Here is a 27640-nt window from a genome sequence, read left to right as displayed (position 1 = left end):
ACCACAGCCCATGGCAATGCTGGATCCTTAACCCACTGAGCAAGGCCATGGATCGAACCCACAACCTCATGGTTCCTAGTAGGATTCGTTAACCACTGAGCCACGACGGGAACTCCAAGGGTGTTGTTTTTTTTTTTTTTTTAATGAGATACTATTTGGTGCATATAAAATATAATCTATTACATAGGTAATTTTAAGACAATAAAAAACACCCCTGAACCCATCACAATCTAAGAAATATGTCCAGCCTTTATTAAATATTAGATTCTAGGTTTACAGAAGAAAAAGGACAAGTGTAATAATAAGTAGCAATTAGGGATAGGTGTAGGGCACATTACCAAGAAGCTGCCACTTCCTCCTCGGCAGCCCATGGGGAGGACATTCTACGCCAATTTTACCGAGCAGAGAGGTCAAAGACCTTACTTAATGCCACATTTAGGACAGGGGGCTTCCAGGGGACTCAGTACCTCTGGCAGATTCCCTCCTCAGGCCCAAATTTCTATTGCTGAGGGTACTCAGTGTTTTCACTGTCCAATCTTTTTTTTTTTGTTCTTTTTGGCTTTTTAGGGCCACACTGGAGGCATATGGAGGTTCCCAGGCTAGGGGTCAAATCGGAGCTACAGCTGCTGGCCTATACCACAGCCACAGCAACACGGGATCCAAGCCACATCTGCGACCTACACCACAGCAACACCGGATCCTTAACCCACCGAGTGAGGCCAGGGATCAAACCTGCATCCTCATGGATCCTAGTAGGGTTCGTTAACCACTAAGCCATGAAGAGAACTCCCATTGTCCAATCTCATTACGCTTGTGCCAAAAAACTTACCTGTCTTGCAAAAAAGCAAGGACCTTCAATGGACAGGCCTCATATCTTGGAAGTCATGACCCAAAATACCACAGCATGACCAAGCACTACCTGAAAGATCAGTTGTCCTTTAAAAAACTCAATACCATTTCCTAACAAGTGCTGGCACTTGCAGTGTGATCTCAGCATGGCAAATATGTTTTATTCCTTTATTCGATAAAAACTAATGCCACTCCCAATCCTAAAACAGAGAAGGAAACATATCACTCTGATCAGAAGGATAAAATAGGCTAAAAAAAAAATTTTTTTTTGTCTTTTGTCTTTTCAGAGCCACATCCACGGCATATGGAGATTCCCAGGCTAGAGGTCAAATTGGAGCTATAGCCACCAGCCTACGCCAGAGCCACAGCAACGCCAGATCTGAGCCGAGTCTGTGACCTACACCACAGCTCACAGCAATGCCAGATCCTTGACCCGCTGAGCAAGGCCAGGGATTGAACCCACAACCTCATGGTTCCTAGTCAGATTCGTTTCTGCTGTGCCAAGACAGGAACTCCTAAAAAAAATTTTTTCCTGTAATAAAAGGGAAAAAAAAAGTAGGAGGAAGGTAAATATCCAGGGCAGTGCAGTGCCAGCTGCTCCTTTCACAGGACACTCCCACAGAGCACAAAGAAATTGTACATACTGAAGCATCATGGAAAGAATGCAGTTTTTGGTTCCCGTCGGAAATGAACTCGCCTAGCATCACTGAGGACACAGGTTCAATCCCTGGCCTCGCTCAGTGGTTTAAGGATCCGGCATTGCAGTGAGGTATGGTATAGCTTGCAGATGCCACTGGGATCCTACAACTGTGGCTGTGGCACGGGCCCCAGCTGTAGCTCCAATTTCAACCCCTAGCCTAGGAAATTCTATATGCCACAGCCCTAAAAAGCAAAAAAAAAAAAAAAAAAAAGGAATTTTTTTTAAATATAAGAACAATTTCTCAAGTCAACCTAAGTTTTAAAGGAGCAATTTTTTTTTTTTTTTTTTTTTTGGCTACACTCACAGCATTTGGAAGTTCCCAGGCCAGGGATGGAACCCACAGCATTGACCTGAGTTGTTGCAGTGACAACACCAGATCCTTAACCCACTGTGCCACAAGAGAACTCCTTAGAGGTGCAAATTTCTCAGCAGCCCTCCATGCAATCATATAGACCTCATGTAAAGAAGCCCATCACCAACTCCAGGAGGACCTGACCAGGCCTTTCCCATCCCCACCACCACTACCAGCTCATTCACTTACCTTCACAGAACCTGCTAAACAGCTGACCACACATCTGGCTCCTTATCTGAAGCCAATACCTCAAAAAAGAAGCAGCCAGTGGTCTCTATCTGTCCACTCATCAAAACCATACTTATCTCTTACATTCTTTTCCAGGGACACACTCGCCTGGGGTCAGGAGAAAAACTTTCTGATGGGTAAGGCAGTCTGATATGAGGGGAGAGCTCCCACATCCAGAATAAACCTGTTTTTTAAAAAGCTGCATCTCTCCAGCTTTTCCTACCCAACATTCTGGCATTTCACATCTTCAAACCAGTCCTACAGTTAAGGCCAAAATATGTTTCTTCCGGAGTTCCCGTCGTGGCGCAGTGGTTAACGAATCCGACTAGGAACCATGAGGTTGCAGGTTTGGTCCCTGCCCTTGCTCAGTGGGTTAAGGATCCGGCATTGCCGTGAGCTGTGGTGTAGGTTGCAGACGCGCCTCGGATCCCGCATTGCTGTGGCTCTGGTGTAGGCCAATGGCTACAACTCCAATTAGACCCCTAGCCGGGGAACCTCCATATGCCGCGGGAGCGGCCCAAATAGCAAAAAGACCAAAAAAAAACAAAAACAAAAACAAAACAAAATATGTTTCTTCCCAGTCTTACTGATATAAAGAGAAGGCCAAAACTGATTTGAAAAACAAGATTCTGAAGTCCTATTTAACTCACATACAGATTAATCCTATGCTTCCCAGCAGATTTCGAAACACAAGAAAGGCCTGGAGAGACTGCCCAGCCTCCTGTGACCTGGCACTCAGTCACCCTTGGGAGCAGCAGGCCTGCCTCTCCAAATATGGCCTGAGATCTACCACAAGAGTGAGCTCAGGCCTACAAAAGGGTCCACAAGAATGTTTACCAGGATGTGACAAAATCATAGGGCAGACCCAGAGGCAAACAATGCACAAGCACCATCCCCAAGAACACTCCTGAACAGCAGGTCAGCATGTGAGAAAATGACTGTATGCTGTGTTTCTGGCCCCTCGGCATCCCATAACCACAGCAGACTGAACAGAGGGACTACGGCAGGCCTGACACTGAAGTGGAGGGCTGTGCTTGTGGGCAGAGCCCACAATGGGCCCCATTCTCCCTGGAAGCTCATGGCAGGAGAGGAGGAGGAAGCCAGGACATTCCTTCACCCCCTCACATAGAGGGAAAGGGCACAGGCAGCTCAGGGCATCAGACGCCTGCATGAGAAGAAAGCCTAAGCAGCCATTTTCTTCCAGCTGTGAAAATCTAAAAGGACCCCTCCTAAAAAAAACCAGAAGGGAGACCTGAGGTGCCAATAGATTAAGTCATGTGGATTAGATGACCTATAGAGGAGTCCTCTCTCTGGTCAGCAGTGCCCAACCAGAAGGGGTTAAAAAAAAGTCAGGGCTTTGAGCGGACAGGGGACCCACAGGCCCTGTCAGCCCAGGGCTGGCACTACAAGCAGAAGAATCAACTTTTCCGGCTAAGGATTTTTGCCCAGTGCCAAGGAATCCAGTCAATTTTTAAACTACTTTTAAAACTGGAAAGCACATGTTCAGACTGGCAAACACAGTATGTTAAGTCTACACTATTGACCCTTCTGACAAAATATTGTGATCTTTTCCAGGTAAGCAGAAGCAACAGCTGGTAGTACAATCCAGAGAAGGAAAGTAGGAGACATGAGTCCTACTATTATCTATTTGTGACTTTAATGAATTCTATTTTTAGATCTTTAATAAAGAGCTCTCTTCTAGTCTCCTCCTACCATATTTTTCTACTCAGGCAATTCAATCTTCCCAAGTAAAAATCTGAAAATATAAGGCACTTATTCAGGCATGTTTAACATAACAGGTAGAGCAAAGTTCTCTACACTTCCTTGTTTTTCATAAGAACCAGAATCCACCCCTGCTCAAAAATCCACTAACTTTTCAGGTTAGTCTCCATTATTTAAAAACCCAATAAGCAAGGCTCCCTAAGGTCAGGGTGGGTCCGATAAAAACACAACATACCAGCTCAAGTAGGAATATACAAAGGACATTTTCAGTGATAAGAGATGCAAGTCTTATGAAATCATTTTATAGTGTAAGAGCCCAAAATACGGATGATATACCAGGTTGTGATTAATAGTCAAATAAAAAGGAAACAGTATTTGCAATTCTATTATTGACTTTATCACTTTTCTTTGCAAAAACTGGCTATAGAATCAACCCTCCCTGGAGAACTGCTAAGCTAGTTAAGAGAGGTATTTATGAAAACCAAGGCAGAACTGGTTCACAGGCTTTGGAATCTTCTTAAGTAATCCCATACCAACCCCTGGAATGCATGGGGAAAATGCTCCCAGAAGAGTGAAAAGTAAAACAGAGACAAGTGCGACATTTGCCAAAACAAGCATCTTCCAATTCCATGAATCTGTTTCAATATATATACACCAGCCATTAGGAAGAACTCTGTAAACAGTGCTTATTTGTTGATTCCCATACTCCACACACAAAAACTCAACATTCATAGAAATGAAGAGCAAATGCCAAAACTGGACCAAGCTGGGCACTGGCACCTCTTTCCCTAAGTATGACACATCTTTCCAAGTGTTTCACTTGTCCGTGAGCTCCCCAACTGGCACACTCCCCTATACTTAGCGTATGCCTCAGGAAGAATGAATCTGTGGCTACACACACCCCCAATGGCAGGGAATACGGAGTCTGGGCCTCTATGTGGCTATAAAAATTGCATACCCATGCAAGTCACTGAAAAAGAACTACAGAAAAAGTACACAGTGCTTAAAAATAAAAATCAATATAAATCTGTCTTATTTGACATTATAGATGTACGCCTCCAAAACTCTAAATTATGTCACACTTTTCCCAAAAGTTTTGTATTTAATATTGTGGTGATTTAAAAAAAAAAAAAGGAGTTCCCGTCGTGGCACAGTGGTTAACGAATCCGACTAGGAACCATGAGGTTGCGGGTTCAGTCCCTGCCCTTGCTCAGTGGGTTAACGATCTGGCGTTGCCGTGAGCTGTGGTGTAGGTTGCAGACGCGGCTCGGATCCCGCGTTGCTGTGGCTCTGGCGTAGGCCGGTGGCTACAGCTCCGATTTAACCCCTAACCTGGGAGCCTCCATATGCCGCGGGAGCGGCCCAAGAAATAGCAAAAAAAGACAAAAAAAAAAAAAAAAGATTCTAAAAAAATTTATGCACAAAGATGTTAACTGCAACATTACATACGGTAAACAAAGCAAGATTAACAACTGTTTAAGGACTAGGGACACGTTAACCATTCGAAATGTTGTGTTTATAGAACAATGATCATGCTGCAATTCTAGGAGGAGAAAAGCAAGATTAAAAATTAAATTTATATTCTAACCTAAACTGAGTAAAAGTGCTGCCCAAGGGCCATCTCTGGAGGACACCCAGGAATCAGGATAACAGCTGCTCCTAGGGAGGGGAAGTAGGGACTGAGGGAATGGGTAGAAAGATTTCTTTCCCTTGTATAATCCTTTCGAACTTTTTGAGTTTGTATCATGTGTCGACATTTCCTATTTAAAGAGAAAATAAAGTTGGGAGGACAAGGGGGATTTTTCCTTCCCTTTCTACTCCTATCGTCCACATTTCTTGTTTTAAACATATGTATTATTTAATACAGCTTTTCCCCCACTATAGTATTTTAAAATTCCATGATCATTTTACCAAGTACATGATTATTCATCATCTTTCTTTTGCAGAAATCTTCATTTTCAAGTACCTTACCTCACCTCCTATAGCTAGGCTGTTTTAATAGGCTTATCTTCCTGGAGAGCAGAGACCCTGCAGGAAAAGAAGGAACCAATATTGGTGAATGCCCACAACCAAAAGAGGATTATATATACCACAATGACCACCACCAGGGAAGTGGGAAATGCTGCTCAGTCTCTTGTCCACACCACCAATCAGTCACCCTTTATTGTCAACAGGTAATAAGAAAGTGAAATTTTTTTCTGTTCACTCAATCCAGGGCCAAAATTATAAACAGCTTCAAAGATATAAAATTAATCCCAATGCCTAAAATTTAGACTGGTATTTAAAAAAAAAAAAAAAATTAGCTCAAGAAGGTATAATTAAGAAGGGAAACCTCAGTGCTATTAAATGCAACATATGGGGCATTCCCATTGTGGCTCAGTGGTTAACAAATCTGACTAGGAACCATGAGATTATGGGTTCGATCCCTGGCCTTGCTCAGTGGGTTAAGGATCCGGTGTTGCTGTGAGCTGTGGTGTAGGTTGCAGACACTGCTTGGATCCCACGTTGCTGTGGCTCTGGTGTAGGCCGGCAGCTGCAGCTCCAATTAGACCCCTAGCCTGGGAACCTCCATATGCCACAGGAGCGGCCCTAGAAATGGCAAAAAGGCAAAAAAAATAATAAATAAATAAATACAACCTATGATGTTCAGGACAATGCATAACAAAAGTGATTTTTTTTTTATATTCAGCTGATTATTCCCACTGAAATCCTCCTTTTAAAATATAAATTAGGAGTTCCTGTCGTGGCGCAGTGGTTAACGAATCCGACTAGGAACCATGAGGTTGCGGGTTCGGTCCCTGCCCTTGCTCAGTGGGTTAACGATCCGGCGTTGCCGTGAGCTGTGGTGTAGATTGCAGACGCAGCTCAGATCCCGCGTTGCTGTGGCTCTGGCGTAGGCCGGTGGCTACAGCTCCAATTAGACCCCTACCCTGGGAACCTCCATATGCCGTGAGAGCGGCCCAAGAAATAGCAAAAAAAAATAAATAAAATAAAATATAAATTAAGTCAATATACTGCAAGAGTTTCATTTAGATTTACTTCACTTTGACAGAGGACACAAAACAGTTTCACCAACTTAGACACCCTCAGTTTATGATTATTTTACCACTGTATCCCACCAATCCTTTCACTGTGGGCCCAGAGCAAGGCTAAGAAAATGCTTAGCTATCAAACCTAAGAAATAGGAAAATGGGAAACCCTATTTATTAAGGCTAAATTAAGCCCTCCGGCTGGTGTAATTTTGTAAACTACTCTAAAATTCTATTTATAGAAACTGCTATCTGAGCAATTAATACTCAAAGGCATGGATGCACAAAGACCTACTGGGAAACAACCAGATTAATCGCTAGTGTATTCAAAACCACCATTACCTTACTCCAGACTGAAGTGTCAACACAGAAAAATCGGAGAAAGATGGGCTTAAGAAGCAACAGCAGGAGTTCCTGTCGTGGCGCAGTGGTTAACGAATCCGACTAGGAACCATGAGGTTGCGGGTTCGGTCCCTGCCCTTGCTCAGTGGGTTAACGATCCGGCGTTGCCGTGAGCTGTGGTGTAGGTTGCAGACGCGGCTCAGATCCCGCGTTGCTGTGGCTCTGGTGTAGGCCGGTGGCTACAGCTCCGATTGGACTCCTAGCCTGGGAATCTCCATATGCCACGGGAGCGGCCCAAGACCAAGAAATAGCAAAAAGACCAAAAAAAAAAAAAAAAAAAAAAAAAGAACCAACAGCACAGTAATGCTAGTAACACTCTTTAAACATGAAGGAGAGAAAAAACTTACTCCAGAAAAGGAAGGAGAAATCCCCGACCAATACACAGGACACAGTGAAGACCACAGTATCTGAATGTATTCTCTTTGAGTTCCCTTAAAGTTCAATACTCTAGTCCCCATCTGGATGGCTGGATGTTCACACAAGCATTTCTTACTTCTTAGATACTCTGGAAGCCTCCAGTCTCCATGCAGTCACACTCTACAGCGGTTCAAATTTAAACAATGCACCCCAGAAGCTGGAATATTGAATCAAACCTCTCATTGCTGACTTTCTAAACTGGCTAGGAAAAAACCCGAGCCCTTACTCTTATTCTTGCCTAACCACAAAAGAAGTCTATCACTGCCTGCCATTCCACTGGGCTAGTTATGTGCCTCTTATCAAGAAGATTATGACTGGAGTTCCCACTGTGGCTCAGCGGAAATGAATCTGACTAGTATCCATGAGGACACATGACACCTTACTCAGTGGGTTAAGGAGCTGGCATTGCTGTGAGCTGTGTACAGGTTGCAGACTCAGATCTGGTGTCGCTGTGGTTGCGGCTGTGGCTATGGCTGTTGCCAGCAGCTACAGCTCCAGTTTGACCCCTAGCCTGGGAACCTCCATATGCCCCTAAAAAGACCAAAAAAAAAAAAAAAGAAGAAGGCGGCTATGACCATGGAGTTCCCTGGTAGTTCAGTGGGTTAAGGATCTGGCATCATCACTGCTGTAGAACAGGTGGGAATTTCTCTGCCTGGAAATTTCCACATGCTGGGGAGTGGGGAGGGAACCCTATGACCAAAATAAACCCAGCTCAAAAAGGCAAGCACAGAGGGTGCCCTCGTGGTACTGCAGGTTAAGGATCCGGCATTGTCACTGCAGCAGCTTGGGTCACTGCTATAGCAATGGTTTGATCCCTGTCCTAGGAACTTCCACATGGCTTGAGCAAGGCCAAAACAAAGGCAAGCACAGGTAAAAGGACTCCAACTTCAGGCCACCTTTAGTTTGCCTCGCCACAGGTCAAATCTGAGAGCCAGTGGCAATTCTTTAAATAAATCCAGACTAAAACTACATTCCCACTGCTGTAATCTTGAGTCCCCAAAACTGTAGACATTTTGAAAACATTCCTGGGAGTTCCCCTTGTGGCTAAGTGGGTTACAAACCTGACTAGCACCCATGAGCATGCAGGTTTAATCCCTAGTCTCGACCAGTGGGTTAAGAATTCGGCATTGCTATGAGCTCAGGCTCGGATCTGGCATTGCTGTGCCTGTGGCACAGCCTGGGAACTTCCATATGCCACAAGTGCAGCCCTAAAAAGAAAAACAAACCTGGAGTTCCTGTCGTGGCTCAGTGGTTAACAAATCCAACTAGGAACCATGAGGTTTTGGGTTTGATCCCTGGCCTCACTCAGTGGGTTAAGGACCCAGCGTTGCCATGAGCTGTGGTGTAGGTCACAGACGAAGCTCAGATCCAGCATTGCTGTGGCTGCGGCACAGGTGGGCAGCTACAGCTCTGATTAGACTCCTAGCCTGGAACCTCCACATATCAGGCGCAGCCCTAGAAAAGACAAAAAGACAAACAAAACAAAACAGCACTGTTCCTCTACTTACCAAGTGGGTTAACAAATCATACTTTCTCTTTCATAAGTTCACCTCTTTCTCACCATCTTGCCTGCCTGTCACAGACTCAAGCCTTCCTACCTACAGTCTAGGAGCCCCTTTCTATTCCAAGTTTCTCAAGTCCTCACCAACACTCAGCTGACGCAGCCTTACATCCTCATTTCACTGTAAACCTCCTGCCCTTCCACTGAATGGTAGACCCCTGCCAGGTCCCTGTATCACCCAGGTCCCTCTACTGAACTGGCTCATCGTGAATCCCCTTTATCTCTCCACTCCTTTGCTAACCAATGTTCTTGTTCAAATCCACTATCTTCCCACTGAACCACAGCAGTAACCAACCTGCCTCCAGTCCAGCCCAGCTTCCACATTCACACTGGAAAAGCTGACCCCACCACAGCTGTGCTCTGTGACCTTCAAGGTTCCCCATTCTTAAATAACACCAAACTCCTCCATGTGGCATTCTGACTCTAACCCAACCTTCCAGAATATACAGAAAAACCTCCAGTCTTCACCCTCCCACCCCTTTCCTCTGCTCACCTCTTTTTATTCCACATAATTGTGACTTTTTTTTCTTTTTTCTTTTTTTTTTTTTTTGCTTTTTAGGGTCGCACCTGCAGCATATGGAGGTTCCCAAGCTAGGGGTCTGACTACAGCTACAACTGCTGGCCTACACCACAGTTCATGGCAACGCCAGATCCTTAACCCACACAGCAAGACCAGGGATCAGACCCACTACCTCATGGTTCCTAGTAGGATTCGTTTCCACTGCACGACAACAGGAATCCCTAATTGTGACCTTCTTGACACCACTCCTTCACCAATCCATTAACCCTTCCTGAATGTCTAGCTCAAATGTAGTTCTCCCCTAAAGTCGGCCTTCCCCATCCTAGAACCCAAGTTCCTGGGCTTACTTCAGCATGGTGCCAGAGCAACCAGCACAGGCCTCAAGAAGGCTCCGACCAGCCCTAGGTTTCTGAAAATGGTCCCTGACAGTATGTTCCTGGAATTCCATGTGGGATCTCATCCTGGCATTCTGCCCACCACCAGACACCTGGGCTTGGTCTCTGCCAGAGAAGGACCCAACTGAGGCCACCATTATCAGTTTGATGCAACACAAACACAGATTGATATAGCAAAACGTTCAAACTAGGTTTGAATCCTAATTCTGACACTTAACAGTTGTGTGACTGTGGGAACACTCCTTCATCTGTGACTCAGTTTGTTAGGCCACTATCAAGGATTCTCACAAACGTTAGCAATGATGCATATACAGCAGAAACACAGAAGACCCTCAACTGTGGCTGATGTAGATCCATCGCATCACTGACCCAGGGCTCAGGAAAAGGCTGGAACAACTGTGAAGTTAAAAGACTGAACATGCTCTCATGTGTCACAACAAGGATGAATACACATTTACTCTCAGAGGTTAATATACCAGCCCTGTCTGCCCAAGAGGAAAAGCAATGCCCCCAGCTAAAGTAAGAAATAAGGTTGTTTAAGGTTTTTAATAAACAAATGCCATGCTTCTCCTTTTCTAAACAACAATCCCAGTCTAAGTGGCCCCAAGGTCCCTCCAAACTCCATCATATTCATTGTTTAAGAGACACCAGCAAACTTGCAGAAGAGGTGGTTTAAATTCTTGGTCACGCTCAATCTTCTGGCCCACACGTTCCAGAATGCAGTCTCCTCCCCCATCACAGCTTGGTATCCCCTTTGCTCAAACTTTTCAGCCAGTCTCCAGAGCTGCCTCCTCCTCCCTCATTGCTCCTTTATTGGCTGCCCTCACAGCCAGAGGTCCTTTTCCCACCCCTCCCTGCTACTACCTATGGGGCCACCAGCAAGATCTTTCTAAACAGAGGTCTGGACCATGCCACTCCACTGAGGAAAAGCTTTCCTGCACCTTGAGTATGAAATGTGAACTCCTGAGCTCAGTAAGAAAGGTCTAGGGCTCCCACCTGCCAAGCTGGAGGACTCACAAGTGCTATTTTAGGCACTCATATACATGTGGTTCTTCTGTGTTGGGACCTTGCTGTCCCCTGGCTAATTCCTGCTGGCCCTGCAAGAATCAACTCAGGAATTCCCTCTCTCCTCAGGCTCCCAAAACACCATGTTAGTGGTGGGACACTTAGTGCGGCAGACACTATCAATCATAGGTTCCCCATGCCCCACTGTCCACAAAACTGAGTTCCTTATGAGCAGAATCAGCCTCTTTCATGTGGATCCCCTGGACTTGTCACAGTATTTGCTAAGTAGTGAAGCCAAATATTTGTTAAATAAATGAATGCATTTTGCCAAATAAATTTTTCAGCCTCTTTAAACAGAGGCACATAACAACACAAGCTTTCATGTTCCAACCAGATGTGTGCCTATATAGTACTTTTACTTTTGAGAGTATCCCACAGACCTTGAGCTGGCTCACACTAGGCATCCAACTCCCTCCTCAAATGGCTTCTCAAACTCCTTTAAGCATGCAGGCCAGGAGCTCTTATTCCTAGACTCCAAGGCAAACCAAGTTTAATTCAGCTTCTCCATATTCACACTATGCCTCCAATGTTGAATTCTTTTTTAAAAGGGGACATTCCAAAATTATGTCTCCGAACACTAAGCACAGAACAACTTGATAAAGTTATAACATCCCATCTACACCAAACTTCAAAACACCTGGTAGCACATCCAACTCTTCTTTATCTGGACTTATGTCCTATAAACACCACCCTCCCTGCACAGAGTCTGGCTTCCATGCCAGGAACCATGCCTGCTTGCTTATTTAAGGAAACAGCAGGCCCTACTCTTAACTTAGAACTCTAGGCTATAACCGAGCTGTCCCAGGCTGCAGCTCTCGCCAAAGCAAAACTTCATGCATGGTCACCATTAAAACTGGTTCTGAACTAAGTTCACAAACCTAAGAGCTTCTCAAGTCACAGAGACTAAAATATGCATTTTAAATTAGTAGTTGTTTGTATGAAATTAACTTGGAATTTATGGCAAAAGGATTCTAAACCGAGAGAGCATTTTCTCTGAAGACATTTTCCAAATATACCCGCGGGAGAATACGGTTTTCCAATACCTAATAAAAAGACGAAAAGGTAGTAGCAGGCTTCCGAAGAAACCCAAGTGTATACGTGTGTGGACGGGTGACCCCAGAGCTCTGAGTGCTCCAAGACCCAGCAGCTGTGGCACTCTTCCCTGCCTCCCGCGGGGGCTCAACGCCCCATTCTCTGGCTCTGGCCAAACTGGGCCGCGCGACCCTCTGTGGAAGCCCGGGAGGCAGTCCGCAGGTCGTACACGCCCGCGGCCGACGCGCAGGCCCCTCGCTCCCGCGAGCGCATTCCGGGCTGAGGCCTGGCCCATCACCGCGGCGCGCAGCCTGGGCCCGGACGTCGGACGCCCCCAGCCTTGGCCTGAAGGGCCGAGAACAACGGGATGGCTCTACCCCAGCCGAGCCGCCGCCTCACCCGCAAGGACGTCCGCGACCGTGTCGCCGCCCCGGGCCAAACAGCGAGCAGCAGCAGGTGTTCCTCGGAAGGCTAGGACGGCGGCGGGGGACCGGCGGCGCACTCACCGAGCCCCGGCTAGTGGGCTGCAGCAGGTGCTCGCTCTTCCGGGCCGCAAGACTCCGTCGCCTCTCCCCGGGGACTCGGAGCAATGCTGCCGCTGCCGCTGCCGCTGCCGCTGCCGCGCCGCCGCCGCCGAGCCCAAGGAGCGCGAGCGCCGCACCGCAGCCTCAGCGCGAGCACGTACCGAGCGGTGAGAGGGCGCCGAGCGCGAGGGCGGGGCGCGCGGCCGGAGCCTAGCAACCCCCTGACACGCGAGTGCTGCAGCCAATCCCGCGGCCAGCTCCGTGCGGCGCCGACCGACAGTCCCCGCGACGCCCGCTTCTGCCTGCGTCGGCCGCCCCGCAGAGCGCCGCACCCGCGCAAAGGCTCCGCCCCCGCCCGCGCCAGCGTCGCTCTGCCTATTGGCCCGCCACGCCCCCATCCGAAAAGACACGCCCCATCCTGGAAATCCCGCCCCGCGGCGAGCCAAGTCCGCCCCTAGAACACGCCCCAAGCTGTCCGCGTCTCGGGGAGCTCTCAGACCTGGGAGCGGGGGAGGGGCGCCGCGCCCAACCTCAGGCATTTGAGCCGCTGAGAATCATCCAACCTACCCGGGTGGTCAGGCTTAATGACTGGCCCTGCCGCAACTAGCCATCCATAGACTGCCTTTGGCCCTGCTGATTTCTCTCTAACGCAGATCAGGTACTTCTAAGCCAAGAAAACACTCAGGAAGCGTCCTCTAAATTGCAAACGATGATGGCCCGGTTGCCCGCCTCCTATACTAATGAGGAAACTGAGGCGAGGACCGGAAGGGCAGGGAGCCGCGCCCCTCTCCGGGTGCCCCCAGCAGGCGGGGGCGTCCAGGAAGTGGCTCGGGCCTGACCCTCGTCCCCTCCTCCTGCCCTCAACACCCGGAATCCGATGCTCCTCAGGCGCCAGAAATAGCTCTGACCCGCTGGCTCTGGTCACTCACTCAAGGCCCGCATTCTTTCAGGGGGTGGGGGGAAGAAAGGCGGGTAGTTACTGCTGAGGTCTGTCTCCCTTAAAGGGGAGGCTCCTACAGACGCTCTCACTGTCCCTAGGGCTTACCTAGCCACCCCCCCACACCTCAAAGGCCTCAGATGCTTCAGTTACTAGACCTGAACAATTACTCAACGGGTCGGGGTATGGGACCTGTGGTGGACTCTGTTCCCTGTGCAGAATGTGTCCATCCCTTCCTGGGCCTGTGGCCAGGCTGGAATTCCAGGCCCGCACTCTTGTCAGCTATTACATTCTGAACACAGAATTGGCTACTGCCTGCCAGAGGTTGCTCATGGGATCCTGGTGGAACTGGGTTTCCCCTGCTTTCTTCCTCTCCTTAGGAAAGACTGGGAGAAGCAGACTCCAGAGAGAGAAAAAATGAATGCCCCGGAAGTTCCCCTTTAGGCTCAGCAGAAACGAATCCAACTAGTGAATCCAACTAGTATCCGTGAGGATGCAGGTTCTATCAGTGAGTGTGCTATCCTGCTTTACTGTGAGCCATGTTATAGTCACGGACAAGGCTCAGATCCGGTATTGCTGTGGCTGTGGCGTAGACTGACAGCTGTAGCTCTGATTTGACCCCTAGCCTAGGAACTTCCATATGCCACCAGTGCGGCCCTAAAAAGCAAAAAAAAAAAAAAAAAAAAAAAGAATGACCCATCTCCCAAATGCACATACCTGTTTGCGATTCTTTTACTTTTCTTATTAGGGCCACAACTGCAGCATATGGAAGGGTTTGAATCAGAGCTGCAGCTGCCAGACTACCCCACAGCCACAGCAACACCTGATCCAGTCTCATCTGCAACCTCCACAGCAGCTTGTGGCAACACCAGATCCTTAACCCACTGAATGAGGCCAGGGATCAAACCTGCATCCTCATAGATTCTAGTCAGGTTCATAACCCTTGAGCCACAATGGGAACTCCCTGTGATATTTTTTTTTAGGCCTCACCCTAGCATATGGAAGTTCCCAAGCTAGGGGTGGAATCAGAGCTGCAGCTACTGGCCTACACCATACCCACAGCAATGTGGGATCCAAGCCTCATCTGTGGCCTATACCATGGCTCATGGCAACACTGGATCCCCAACCCACTGAGCAAGACCAGGGATCGAACCTGCATCTTCATGGATACTAGTCAGATTCATTTCCACTGCACCATGATAGGAACTCCTTCCCTTTGATTCTTTAAACTTAAATTCATGGGCTCCAAACTTCATACAGACCAGAAAAAGAAGTAAAGACTAAGGAAAATCCACAAAAAAAAAAAAAAAAAAAAAAGGGGAGTTCCCGTCGTGGCGCAGTGGTTAACGAATCCGACTAGGAACCATGAGGTTGCGGGTTCGATCCCTGGCCTTGCTCAGTGGGCTAACGATCCAGTGTTGCCATGAGCTGTGGTGTAGGTCGAAGACACGGCTCGGATCCCGCGTTGCTGTGGCTCTGGCGTAGGCTGGCGGCTACAGCTCCAATTCGACCCCTAGCCTGGGAACCTCCATATGTCGTGGGAGCGGCCCAAGAAATGGCAAAAAGACAAAAAAAAAAAAAAAAAAAGACTAAGGAAAATCCCCAAATCATTCTTTAGATATTAAAACTTTAAAAAATCCAGCTCTGGGAGTTCCCGTCGTGGTGCAGTGGTTAACGAATCCGACTAGGAACCATGAGGTTGCGGGTTCGGTCCCTGCCCTTGCTCAGTGGGTTAACGATCCGGCGTTGCCGTGAGCTGTGGTGTAGGTTGCAGACGCGGCTCGGATCCCGCGTTGCTGTGGCTCTGGCGTAGGCCGGTGGCTACAGCTCCGATTCAACCCCTAGCCTGGGAATCTCCATATGCCGAGGGAGCAGCCCAAGAAATAGCAACAACAACAACAACAACAAAAAGACAAAAGACAAAAAAAAAAAAAAAAAAAAAATCCAGCTCTGAAATTTAGCTTCTTTGAAAAGGCTAAAAATGCAGAAAATTATGAGTTTCTAAACAAAATACATTCTTTCATTCACTCCTTCAACTTACAGCGTGTCCTCCCCTCCCCCAAACATACACCAGACACTGCTTTGCAGCCCTAAATTCTGCTGGGGATTTTAGTGTCTGACTGTACAATTATATGTAAATGTTCTTCCAAAACAAAAGACAGCAGTGAGCACAGACCTCATCCTTCTTACCATCTACACAGAAGCTACTGCTCTTTAGTCCTCATTGACCATCCATGGATGCTAGAGTGACTCCCCTTCATTTTTGGCATTGGTCTTGCTAGATGAGACACCATGCCTCAATCTGGCCTCCAGGGACCCAGCACCACATGCCCAAGCTTCCCTAGAGCTCTAGCTAAGGGAAGGTCTTTACCTCAACTACTTAGTGCCAAAAGGTGGGGTAGGATCTTCTTAGTCCTAGGAGGAGGGGAGCAAAAACCAGAGTTTGCCTGAAGCTCTCACAGCAAAATCCTTCCAGTCTCTGCCTCTCTAGGTTTGGGACTCAATTGGAGATGCTATGGTCTGAGCCTCAGGCTGGCCCCAATGCTCACCTGCTCCTGCAACCTTCCAGCCTTGGCACTTCCCTCCCAGGCCAGAACAACTGTGAGTTCTGGGCCTCATTGGTGGCTTCCTTTTTTGTCTAGAATTGGGGTTTCCACAACCCTCTGTTCCTTCAGGCCCTAGAAGGCAAGAGGCCTGAATGGCCAGAGTTGGACCAGCCTTTTGGGGCCTAACAAGCCACTACTGGAGCCCAACCGTTCCCATGGAATGCATAGCAGAGTAAAGAGGGAGGTGGCCATCTCCATGTACGCCAAGGCTGGATGGGGCTGTGAATGCAAGGTACTGTTACTCCCTATAGTCCTGAGAGTTGAAGACTTTCCCTTTGTAGAAAACTGCACACCCCACCCTAGGGCTTAGCACTAGGTCCACAGCTACTCGCCCTTGGGAGCTATTTTGCAACCCCACAGGGCCTAGGCCACCCTAGTTCAGGCTTGGTGCTTGCAGCTAAGAGTGAGGCCCAGGGCACATCCAAGAACAGCTGCCCCAAGGGCCCATGTGGTATGGGCCCAGGTGGGCACTGATCAAGAGGCCAAGAATGAGGCTATTCGGGTAGGATGCTCAGCCCTCAACTCTTCTGGCCATTTAGCCTCTGGTGCTTCCTCCACCCTCCACTTAGACCCCCAGCTAGAGGCTTCAGGAAGATTCTCAGATTAAGGTTTGTCTTCCCAACTAGAGTATGAGCCCTTGAGGCTAGATATGTGCACCTGCTTAATCCCATATTGCAACAATCACCTAATAGCATGCACATAATAGAGGCACAATTTCTGTTTGGAAGGAAGGCATCAGGGAGTGCTGCCTACCTCACTTCTTGGTTGACAGTTATCCCCAAGAGTCTAAGCCCTGTGCAAGGCCCAAGGCAAACATCCCAGTGTTTACTTGGGGCTGATGTGGTTTAAGCTAAGGCCTTGGCTCTAGCTCATGAAATCCAGCAGAGACCTACATGGACCAAACTTTCTTCTGGTCCTAGGATTCCAGAGCTCTTTTATTCTAGCATGTTCCCAAGGAACTGAGGACCAAGGGCCAGTGCCCAGCCTCAGACACTTCCAGAGGGAGGGAGGCTCCTGTGGCTGATCCTCCCCAAGGCCTGATGGTGAGGGGCAGGAGTCAGTGCTGGCTGAGGGTGGAGGATCCAGACCCAAATGCCAGACCTGCAGGTCTGCCTCAGGCCCTGGGAAGCAGGGCCAGCCAAATCAGGGGAAGGGAGGGGTCCCTTTTGTCTGGATTTAACAGAAGGCAGATTGTCCAGCAACTCTGGAAGAAAGAAAGGGCTGATAAATTCATCCGGGAGAAACTGCCAGTAGGCGTGTTTGTGGGTCACCACCAGCCTTCCCAGAAGTCAGTTCGTTCCCCTGCAGGGCCCTCCCCTCCAACACTTCCACCAGACCCCTTCATACATGTCTGACAGAGGGCCTTCCTCTCATCAGTCAGGTGACTGCTTTTACACCTGGCCCTCCAGGAATATACATACAGTCCTGTGGGGACAGTAACTTCACAGCAAGGATGAGGGTTGGTCACAGAGTTAAAAGTCACCTCTCTGCTGAGGAGACATACATGTCCACTGCCCCCTCCCTCAGCCATATTCCCACTCCCTTGAGGCTCTGGGATAAGACAGTCCCCCAAGGCCAACTTTGGGTGATTATCCTCCAAATACTGGGCTTGTGGCCTTGAGCACTGGGCAAAACACCAGATTAGGTCTGGTCTGGCCGGGGAGCCAGTAGAAGCCAGCAAAGCTGAAGGGCCTATTTGTTAATTCTTTTCAATCACCAACCAGCTAGCCCCTAAACCCAGAGTCTTGGGGAAGCTATCTATACTCTTCTGGTTCAGCCAGATTAAGAATCTCTTCTTGGGAGTTCCTGTCATGGCTCAGTGGTTAACAAACCTGACTAGGACTCAATGAGAATGTGGGTTTGATCCCTGGCCTCACTCAGTAGGCTGGGGATCTGGCATTGCTGTGAGCTGTGGTGTAGCTCTGAGTGAACCCCTAGCCTGGGAACCTCCATATGCTTTGGGTGTGGCCCTAAAAAGAAAAAAAAAAAAGACTCCCTTCTCTATGCTCAGTCATAAGTCCATGTCTGGAAGTTCCTATTGTGGCTCAGTGAGTTAAAGACCTGATGTTGTCCCTGTGAGGATGCAGGTTCAATCCCTGGCCTCACTCAGTAGGTTAAGGATCCAGCATTGCCATGAGCTGTTGTGTAGACTACAGACGAGGCTTGGATCTGGCATGGCTGTGGCGTGGCATAGGCCAGCGGCTCTAGCTCTGAATCAACCCCTAGCCTGGGAACCTCCATATGCCACAGGTACAGCCCTAGACAAAAATAAATAAATAAATAAAATAAAAGTCCCAAAGTCCATGTCTGGCTCAGAGCTTGGCCAAAGGCTCTTCCAGCTCTACCTCTCAGAGCTGACCTAAGATCTGGGCCTGTCCTTCTCAGCAGGCTGGGCTCCTCTCAGTGGCCCCTTAGTTTAGAGAGAGGCTACCCAACAACAACTGATTATGACTTTACTATCACAGTTGATGGGTATATGCCATTAGAACACAGCAAAGTGTTGAACCTGAGTGGACGGATACACTTAGCTCTAGGCCGGGCATTGACGGAGAAAGGCAATCCTCTGGGAGCCCTTCCTCTGGTCTGGGAAACCCCCAATATTTCTGGGAGGAATAAGAGGGATTCATGCAGTCATCTTTTTTGGGGGGCCATACCCAAGGCATGTAGAAGTTCCCCAGCCAGGGATCAAATGAGACACATCAGCAACCTGGGCTGCTACAGTGAAAACACCAGACAGAGCCTTAAACCACTATGCCACAAGAGAACTTCCATCCAGCCATCTTTTTTTTTTTTTTTTTTTTTTTTTTTGTCTTTTGTCTTTTGTCTTTTTAGGGTCGTGCCTGCAGCATATGGAAGTTCCCAGGCTAGGGGTCTAATCAGAGCTAGCTGCCAGCCACAGCCACAGCAATGCAGGATCTGAGTCGCGTCTGTGACCTACACCACAGCTCATGGCAACACCGGATCCTTAACCCACTGAGCAAGGCCAGGGATCGAATCTACATCCTCATGGATCCTAGTAGGGTTTGTTAACCACTTGAGCCATGACAGGAACATCCAACCATCTTGAGGGGACCTGAGAAAGAGTGAATGTTAGCCCATCAGCCAAACCTCCAGGTTTGTCTACGTGAGGAATAAGCCCCTGATAAGACCCAAAGCTAAGTTTACTGTGTGGTGTGACCTAAACTACTTGCCTTCTCTGAGCGTGTCCCTCATCATCAAGTGGCCTCATGTGCGAGCTTCAGACCTGCCCTGTCACTGAGATGACAGAAGATCCCTTTATGTGACTGAGTCAGAACCAGTGTGAGCCATCTATCAGTGTATTGTTAATCCACAGATATTTACTGGGTCTATTGTATCCTGGAAACACAGCAAGGAATAAAAGGAACAAGCTACTCTTGTGGAGCCCAAATTCTAGTGTTATAAGCTATACAGTAAATAAATAAGTCAATTAAAATGTAATAATCAGGGGATGAGAGAGCCTGGAGAGGCCACAATCTGCTCTGTGGTACAGTTCATCAGAAAAGTCCCCTCTTTGCAGGCAGAGCCTGCAGGAGGTAAAGGAGGGAATCCTGGGGTTTTCTAGGGAATGGCCACCAAGGTGAAGGCAGAAGAGGAAGTGGCCAGGCAGGTCTGAGGAAACCTGAAGGTCACATGGCCTGAGCAGTGAATGGAACACAGAACAAGGGAGAAAGAGTGACTACTGGGAGGATGAGCACTGGAGCTAGACTTAACCAGACTGGGGTTTGCCAGAGAATAAGATCCTAGAAGCAAGGGGCAGGGAGGGAAGCTGAAAGGTGGGAGCGAGGAGGAGGGGAGTGGGGACAGTGCCCTCAGGCCTCCTGGAAAGAATGCAGTGGGGTGAGGAATGAGGGGGCAGCAACTTGGCCCCAGCCCCTGAACTCCTTCCCTGGGAGGTGGGGAAAGAGATGGGGGAGAAGGCAGGTGTAGGGGCAGAGATGGGGGTCCTGTGGGGGATGGGCACCAGGTGCCATGGAAGTCAAGTCAGAACAAGCATTTAGTGAGAAAATTCCTCATTTGCCCTGCCTCCACCTTCCACTGGAATGCAGAGAGGCCAGACAGGTGGCACCTCTCCTTCCAGCCCCAGAGGAGCAGAGGAGGAAGGGAAAGGAATGCTCTGCCCCTAAGGGCTTCAGGAGGGACCTTGCAGAGCCCACCAGAGAGGACTCAGTACAAACTCCCAAGGGAAGGAAGCCCTTGGCCTGGCCCAAGGGGGCAGGGGTGTAGAGGACTAGAGAGGGGAGAATGTCCTGCCCTAAGATAGGTTCTAAGGCAATCCCATCACCCCTGGGACTGCTGCCAGACACAGGCTTGCAGGAGGCCCTCAGGACAGATAGGGTGTCACCTGCCAGGCACATGAGACCTCAGCCAACTGTCCCATCCATCTCCCTCTTATTCACTGCTCAGGCCTGGTAACCTTCAAAGGTCCCTCCTTGCAGTTGCCACTGAGTCAAAATGGACCGAGGTCCTGGCTGGAGTTACCTGTGAATGGGCAGGAGAGGATCTATATTCATCAGATGGGTTCAGTAGACTGAAACTGACAAGAGACACCAGGGACCAGGAAGGCCTGGAAAGGCAAGGACTGGTGGCTGGGCTCAGCATGGGCCCTTGAGGTAAGCAAACATGGTGGTGGCTCTTTGTAGAAGCACTCACATGTCCTAAGAATCATACAAAGACCAATTCATGATCCCTGGAGAATTTTTACAGAAAAGGTTATAAGATGCATTTCATCTCTTTTTCCTGGATCTCATCTCTCTTCCCCCAAGAACATCTGGGTATGTGGCAGCTGATTCAATACAAAGGTAGAGACATCAGTGTGGAGGGAAGGCTATTCCTGAAATGGATAGTCTGGGCCTCAAAAGCAGGGCCCAGGAGTTCCCTTGTGGTGCAATAGGTTAAGGACCCGGCATTGTCACTGCAGGGGGCCAGGTCGCTGCTCTGGCTCGTGTTTGATCCCTGGCCCAGGAACTTCCATGTGCTGCAGGCACAGCCAAAACAAAAAACAAAAAACCAGAGCCCAGCAGCTGCTCATCCTGTGTTGGGGGCCTGGGAAGGAAGACTGACCTCAGCTGACCCCCTACGCTCCCTTTGCCTGAAACTTCCTTGTACTCACCCTGCCGCTTGGGACGCTCAGCAACTGGTTCAGTAGCAGTGCTACCGAGGCCCCAGTGTTGAAGTGGGCAGAGAAGTGGGAGCCCACAGGCCTCCTTCCTATACCCGTAACCTCTGGGATCAGCCTCATTCCTAGGAAGTCCCCTCAATCCCTCAGTTCTCAGGAAGCAGGGCCTAGGGGTGTCTATGGCCCAGGGTTGAAGCCCCAAGGGCTGGGTGCACACAAGCAGAATCCCTGGCTCATGCCTCTGACTGACTAGGACCTTGGGCAAACCCCATTCTGTCTGTGACCCAATGGGCCCGAGCTTTGTGGAAGGTGCCAAGTTGTTTACTTTCCCTCTTTGAAGAAGGGCCAGGACACAGGTGCAGATAAGGAGCTGAGGACTCAGAGTCTGGAGGGGGAAATAAAACAACCCAGGGACTAGGGTGGGAGAGGGTCCTCGAGGGATATTGGATGGTCTTTTGGGGGAAGAGGGAGGAGAGCACTGAGCTCCCTCCCTAGCTGTGACCCCTTCCCTGCCTCCCCCCCCACCCCCCCCACCCCCACCCCCCCGCCACCTGGTGTTTCTCACCCCGGCCTTTCCTTCCCAGAGGAATACCAGTTGCCTGAGAAAGCACTGGAGCCAGGCAGACCCGTGGGCAGCAGATGCTGCCCTTCCCCCAGTGTCCTCCCCCTCCCCTGGCTGTCCCTCCATTCCCACAACCCTGCAGCCAGGGAGCTTCCTCACCTGCTGCTGCCTGGTTTCCCACCCTCTTCCTGGCCTGCAGCTGTTCCCAGACAGCTGGGTCAGAGTGGGACTTTGCCTCCTGCTGAACTGCTGGGGTCTTCCTCCTCTCTGGCCTGGTGGCCCTGCTGGCCCACCCACAGCCCGGCCTTTCAGATGTCCTTGACCTCAAATCCTGGAGCCTCACCACAGCTGTGGGCTGCCTGCATCCTTACAAGGAGCAACAGCTGCTGCTTTTCCCAGGATCCTTTAGGGCCAAAGTCCCCTTGCCTCCTGTCAGCCTGAAGGTGAGGTGCCAGCTCTATCCTGCACATCCCCTTAGTCTTCATGGGCTTTGATCTTCTGCGCATCTTCTCCCATAAAACCACTGTGGCCTGCAGGGAGGGGGGCCATGGGGCCCTGTCCTCTGCTGACCCAGTCTTTGTGTAGCAGTCACCAAAGCTAACTTCCAAACTTAAATCCGCCTGTGATCCCACCCGCCTCAGTACTCTGCCTCTGACTTCCCACTGGGATGCTGTGAAGAGGGGCAGGCAGACAAGGGGTCCTCATTCATCCTGACCTGCCTAGCCTGGCCCCCTCCCTTCCGCTCTACCCTGGCACCCTCTCTTCCATTCTCCATTTCTCTCAACACCTACCCACACATCTTTACCCGTTTTTCTTTGCACATGATCCCAGCCACATGGAGCCTCTTTAAGTTCCTACAAACATTCCAGGCATCTTCTAGCTCCCCTCAAGTCTTTCAAGCCTTCCCACTTGTGACACTTCTGCCCACAGCATTCTTTTCCCGACTTTGTTCCTGCTTGTCCCTTGTCTCAGTTTCTGGCCTAGACAAGCTCTCCCTGCTCTGGACCCTTGTTTACCCCACCATATTATTATGTCTCATTTAGAAGTTACCCCCAGGATAGACTGGAGGATATGTGTCTGGCTATTCCCTCCATCCTGGAGACCCCTAGCACCTGAGACAGGGCCTGGCACTTAGAAGATACTCAGTAACATTGGAATAAATCAAAATAAATCAATGAACATTTGGTTGAAACTGAGGCCCCTTGGAGACTTAAGTCTGAGCTAGAGATGGGTAGCTTTCTGGAGAGACCTCCCAGAGAGTCCAGTTGGCATTTTGGAGCCCAAACCTTATAAACCAATATACTTTCAGCGTCTCCTTGCCTCCTACGGAATAGAGTCCTACCCTATACCACCCTGGGCAATAGAGACCTGCCCTAGACTTGTCAAGACTCACCAGTCATATCCCCTCCCCTCAACTCCCTGCAGAATACCACCAGGCCCCTTCTCCTCCACCTACCCAAGTCCTGCCTATTCCCCTCAAGAACAACACCCACAAGCCTTCTCAGCATCTGACTCCCTATTGCTTTTAGGAGACCTCAAGCTCCTGGAAGACATATATTGCCCTTGATAATAACATCGCCAAGGCCTGTCCTGTGCCCTGGACACCCAAAATTTCACTTTGCCTCCCAACAAGCCTCTGCAGCAGTTGTTACTATTGGCCCCACGTTACAGATGAGGAAATTGAGGCCTAAGGGTAAAACCACTCACCAGAGGTCACAGAGCCAGTAAAATGGCCAAGCTGTGAATCTGTGTTCATCTTCCTACCCTTCATTCTGACTGGCCTGAGTGAGGAGCTCCATTCAAGCCTGCTGAATAAGTCAACAAATAAATACAGCTGCATCAAAACTTCAACCACCAGGGCCTTTCCACCCCCAGAGCCCAGGACACAGAGGCCTTGAACTCATGCTAAGGGGCTTCCAAACTTGGGAGAAACAGGGCCAGGTCTCAGGTCTTTGTCTCCTTCTCCTTTGGTTCACATGCCCAATGGCCACCCTGTCCTCGCCTTGGTGGGATCCTGACACTGTTGATTTGTGGGAGTAGACAGTGACCACTGAGGGAGGGAAGAGGCTGCAGGGCAACCTCAGTGAGAAAGAAAAGGCAGAGGGCTCCAGGTCGGCCAGCCCCTTTCAAAGAGCAAAAAGGCCTGGGACAAGTGGTTGGACATAGTGGCTGGTGTTCTCAGGGTGGCCTAATTATAGCATCTTCTATAAGTTATAGCATTTAATCTAAGCCCACTTTAGTCCTTAATTGTAAAATGGTTGGAGTTTCCATGTGGCTCAGTGGGTTTAGGATCTGGTGTTGTCACTGAAGCGGCCAGAGTCACTGCTACTGTACAGGTTCGATCCCTGGCCTGAGAACTCCCACATGCCCCAGGCATAGCCAAAGTAAAATAAAAAATAAAAGGGTAAGGAACAGGGTAGAAAACAAGGAAGTACTCAAGTCAAAGCACAAAGTTCTTTACTGAGCACCTACTCTTTTCTCAGACATGCAAGAAGGCCAAAGCCAGAGAACTAAAAGTCACAGCCAGGATGACAGAGAATCCTGGGTTCCAGCTCCTCGGGGAAAGGAAACAAGGAGGTGTCTGTAGGGGAGTCAGGCAGTCGGGCCTGGTCTAAGGAGAACAACTGGAGGAAGAGTCACTGAAGATGGGTCTTTGAGAGGAGAGCTGTTGAGTTCTTGCTGGCTTGGGGAATTCCCAGGAGGGGTTCAGTCATAGCAGAGCATGCCCAGGCCTGGCCAAATGGACAAGAATGGGGCAAAGGTGACAGCCTGAGCAGGCCCTGACCAGGCATCATTGACTTTGCTGGAACTTGCCTGACTTTGAGCACAGTGGTCTGGAGCAGGGGCCCAGCAGGGGGAGCTCAGGGAAGGAGGTACGGAAACTGACAAGATAAGCCAGCTGGGCAGCCTGCTGCTGGTCCTGCATTGCCCAACACTAGAGTCACCTCGTTCCAGATTCCTTTCATAATGGGATAAAATGTACCAAGAGTGAGGCCCAGAGTGGAGCCTGGTGGGGCCTAGTGACTTCTGTAGCAGGACAGCGGGTCCCAGGAAAGCCAGGGAAAAACAAGCATTCCTTGGCTCCCTGTCCGCAGCAGCTGCAGGAAGCTACTCCAAACCCAGCTGTACCCAGCAGCCCCCAAGGACCAGAGGAAGTCTTATTTCCTGCCACGCTCCTGATTGAACACAGAGTCTCCTGGATTCGAACAGCTGAATACTCCATGGCAGGCCCCAAAAGAGATGGGGGTGCTATGAGGTGACATTTGGGAAGGCAGCAGAGAGCGTTTCTGAAAACCAACTCTGGAAAGCGGTACCATGGATTTCATTCCCTGTGGCATTGTCCCCAGCCTTTCTTACCTCCATAATCTGAAAAAACTAATGACACTTTTCCCAGACAAACACTCCCTACACACACAATCTTGCCTATAATTTAAAAGTGCTGGAGTTCCCATCATGGCGCAGTGGTTAATGAATCTGACTAGGAACCATGAGGTTGTGGGTTCGGTCCCTGGCCTTGCTCAGTGAGGTAAAGGATCCTGCGTTGCTGTGGCTCTGGCGTAGGCTGGCAGCTACAGCTCCGATTCGACCCCTAGCCTGGGAACCTCCATATGCTGCGGGAGCAGCTCTAGAAATGGCAAAAAGACAACAACAACAACAAAAAAAAAAGTGTTGGAGTTCCCTGGTGGCTCAACGGGTTAAGGATCTGGAGTTATCACTGCTGTGTGGGCATCCAAATCATTCCCAAGCTTCTGGGTCCTGCCTGAATCTCATGTCCTTCTAACCTTCACTACCTACCAAGCACAGCCTTCCCAATGGATTCATCTTGATCCTGAATCACAGAACCCCCGTCATGGCTCAGTGGTAATGAACCCAACTAGTATACATGAGGACTCTGGTTCAGTCCCTGGCATCACCCAGTGTGTTAAAGGATCTGGTGTTGCTGTAAGCTGTGGTGTTGGTTGCGGAGACCAGCTCAGCAGGATGAGGCTGAAGAACAGGTGCTGTGGAACTTAAGGAAAAAAAGTTAACATAAAACAAGACACAGAGACATTTATCTTAAGTAAAGGTGGGAACCGAGGGACTTAAGGTCTCAGGGGCCAAGAGCCCTGCCTCAAGAAACCATACTGCTTTTATTGTGCTCTTTAGATGAGATCAAGTGAGGAGTGGCTATAGGTGGATAATACAGGGTTTGTTTACTATTATATAAGTTCTTTTACTATTTAAAAAGCCACTTAGGTGGTAAAAGGCTAAGCTCTTACTCTGACCTCTAGGCACATAACAGTTCTTAAGCTTAAGTCACTTATGCCTTTAGATCTATGTTCTTAAGCTTAAGTCATTTACCAGCACTGTGACAGTTTTTCCAAGCAGGAAGATGGGATCAAGTAAGACAAGAAGATGGGATAAAGTAAAGAAGAACTAGATGGAGTTTTCAAAGAAACATGTCTTACATACCGTAGCTTGGATCTGGTGTTGCTGTGGCTGTGGCATGGGCTGGCAACTACAGCTCTGATTTGACACCTAGCCTGGGAATTTCCATATGCCATGGGTGCAGCCCTAAAAAAACAAAAAAAGAAGAAAAAGAAAGAAAAAGAAATTGAATCCCTCTTATACCATTCAGGGCTTTTGGTAAGCTGCCTAGTGTGGCCAACTCTAGGTGGAGCCTGGCCTTGTTAGTCACTTTTTTTTCTTTGGCTGTGCCTGCAGCATATAGAAGTTCCCAGGGCAAGGAACAAAATTTTGCCACAGCATCCTGCTGTGTAGCACTGGGAACTATGTCTGGTCACTTATGATGGAGCATAATAATGTGAGAAAAAAGAATGTATACATGTATGTGTAACTGGGTCACCATGCTGTACAGTAGAAAATTGACAGAACACTGTAAACCAGCTATAATGGAAAAAATAAAAATCATTATATATATAAAGAATTTTTTTTTTGCCACAGCAGAAACCAGAGCAGTGACAACGCTAGATCCTTAACTGCTGAGCTACTAGCAAACTCCATTTTTTGCCACTTCCTGCCGCCAACCAGCAACTGTGGACCCATCTTCAGGGTAGGAGATGAGAAAAGAACTAGGACCCAGGAGGCTTTTAACCAAGGGCCTAGCAGAATCCTGGCAAGAGTATGATGATGTATTCCTTGAAGTTCCCACTGTGGCACAGTGGGTTAAGAATCAGACGGCAGGGAGTACCTGTTGTGGCTCAGCAGTAATGAACCCAGCTAGTATCCATGAGAATGCAGGTTTGAACCCTGGCCCCGCTCAGTGGGTTAAGGATCAGGCATTGCTGTGAGCTGTCAATTAACATAGCCCGGAAGCTTCCACATGCTGCACCTGCAGCCCTAAAAAGACAGGGAAAAAAAAAATAAGAATTCAGGTGTAAACCATGGAAGAGGGAGCCTAGCATGGTTTCCTTGTTTTTGATTGTTAATGGAATTCTTTTTGTTGTTGTTGTTGTTTTTTTTTTTTGCTTTTTTTTTTTTTTTTTTTAGTGTCACCCACAGCGCATGGAGGTTCCCAGACTAGGGATTGAATCGGAGCTATAGCCGCTAGCCTGCACCACAGCACAGCAACGCAGGATCTGAGCGGCATCTGCAACCTACA

At 48.9% G+C, this 27640-nt stretch overlaps 1 protein-coding gene across 43 annotated transcripts in view; it reads right to left on the bottom strand.

Annotated features, from left to right (window-relative positions):
• The window catches only part of DAG1 (dystroglycan 1), a 63272-nt gene extending 49571 nt beyond the window's left edge, over positions 1 to 13701 (bottom strand). For 5 of the 43 annotated variants that reach the window (XM_084986872.1, XM_084986864.1, XM_084986863.1 and 2 more), the window contains exons 1-2: positions 12958 to 13100; positions 5828 to 5879 (exon numbers count right to left, since the gene is read on the bottom strand). The gene's annotated coding sequence lies outside the window, so the exon portion shown is untranslated. 43 annotated transcript variants of the gene reach the window in all.
• Between the last annotated feature and the right edge of the window lie 13939 nt (positions 13702 to 27640).

The sequence above is a fragment of the Sus scrofa genome, chromosome 13 (genome assembly GCF_054392235.1).
Source record: "Sus scrofa isolate SSC_HxYL_T2T_F1_AM1 chromosome 13, Sscrofa_HxYL_maternal_Yorkshire_Landrace_v2.0, whole genome shotgun sequence".
Classification (NCBI taxonomy): Eukaryota; Metazoa; Chordata; class Mammalia; order Artiodactyla; family Suidae; genus Sus; species Sus scrofa.
This window is presented reverse-complemented; position numbering and strand designations above follow the sequence as displayed.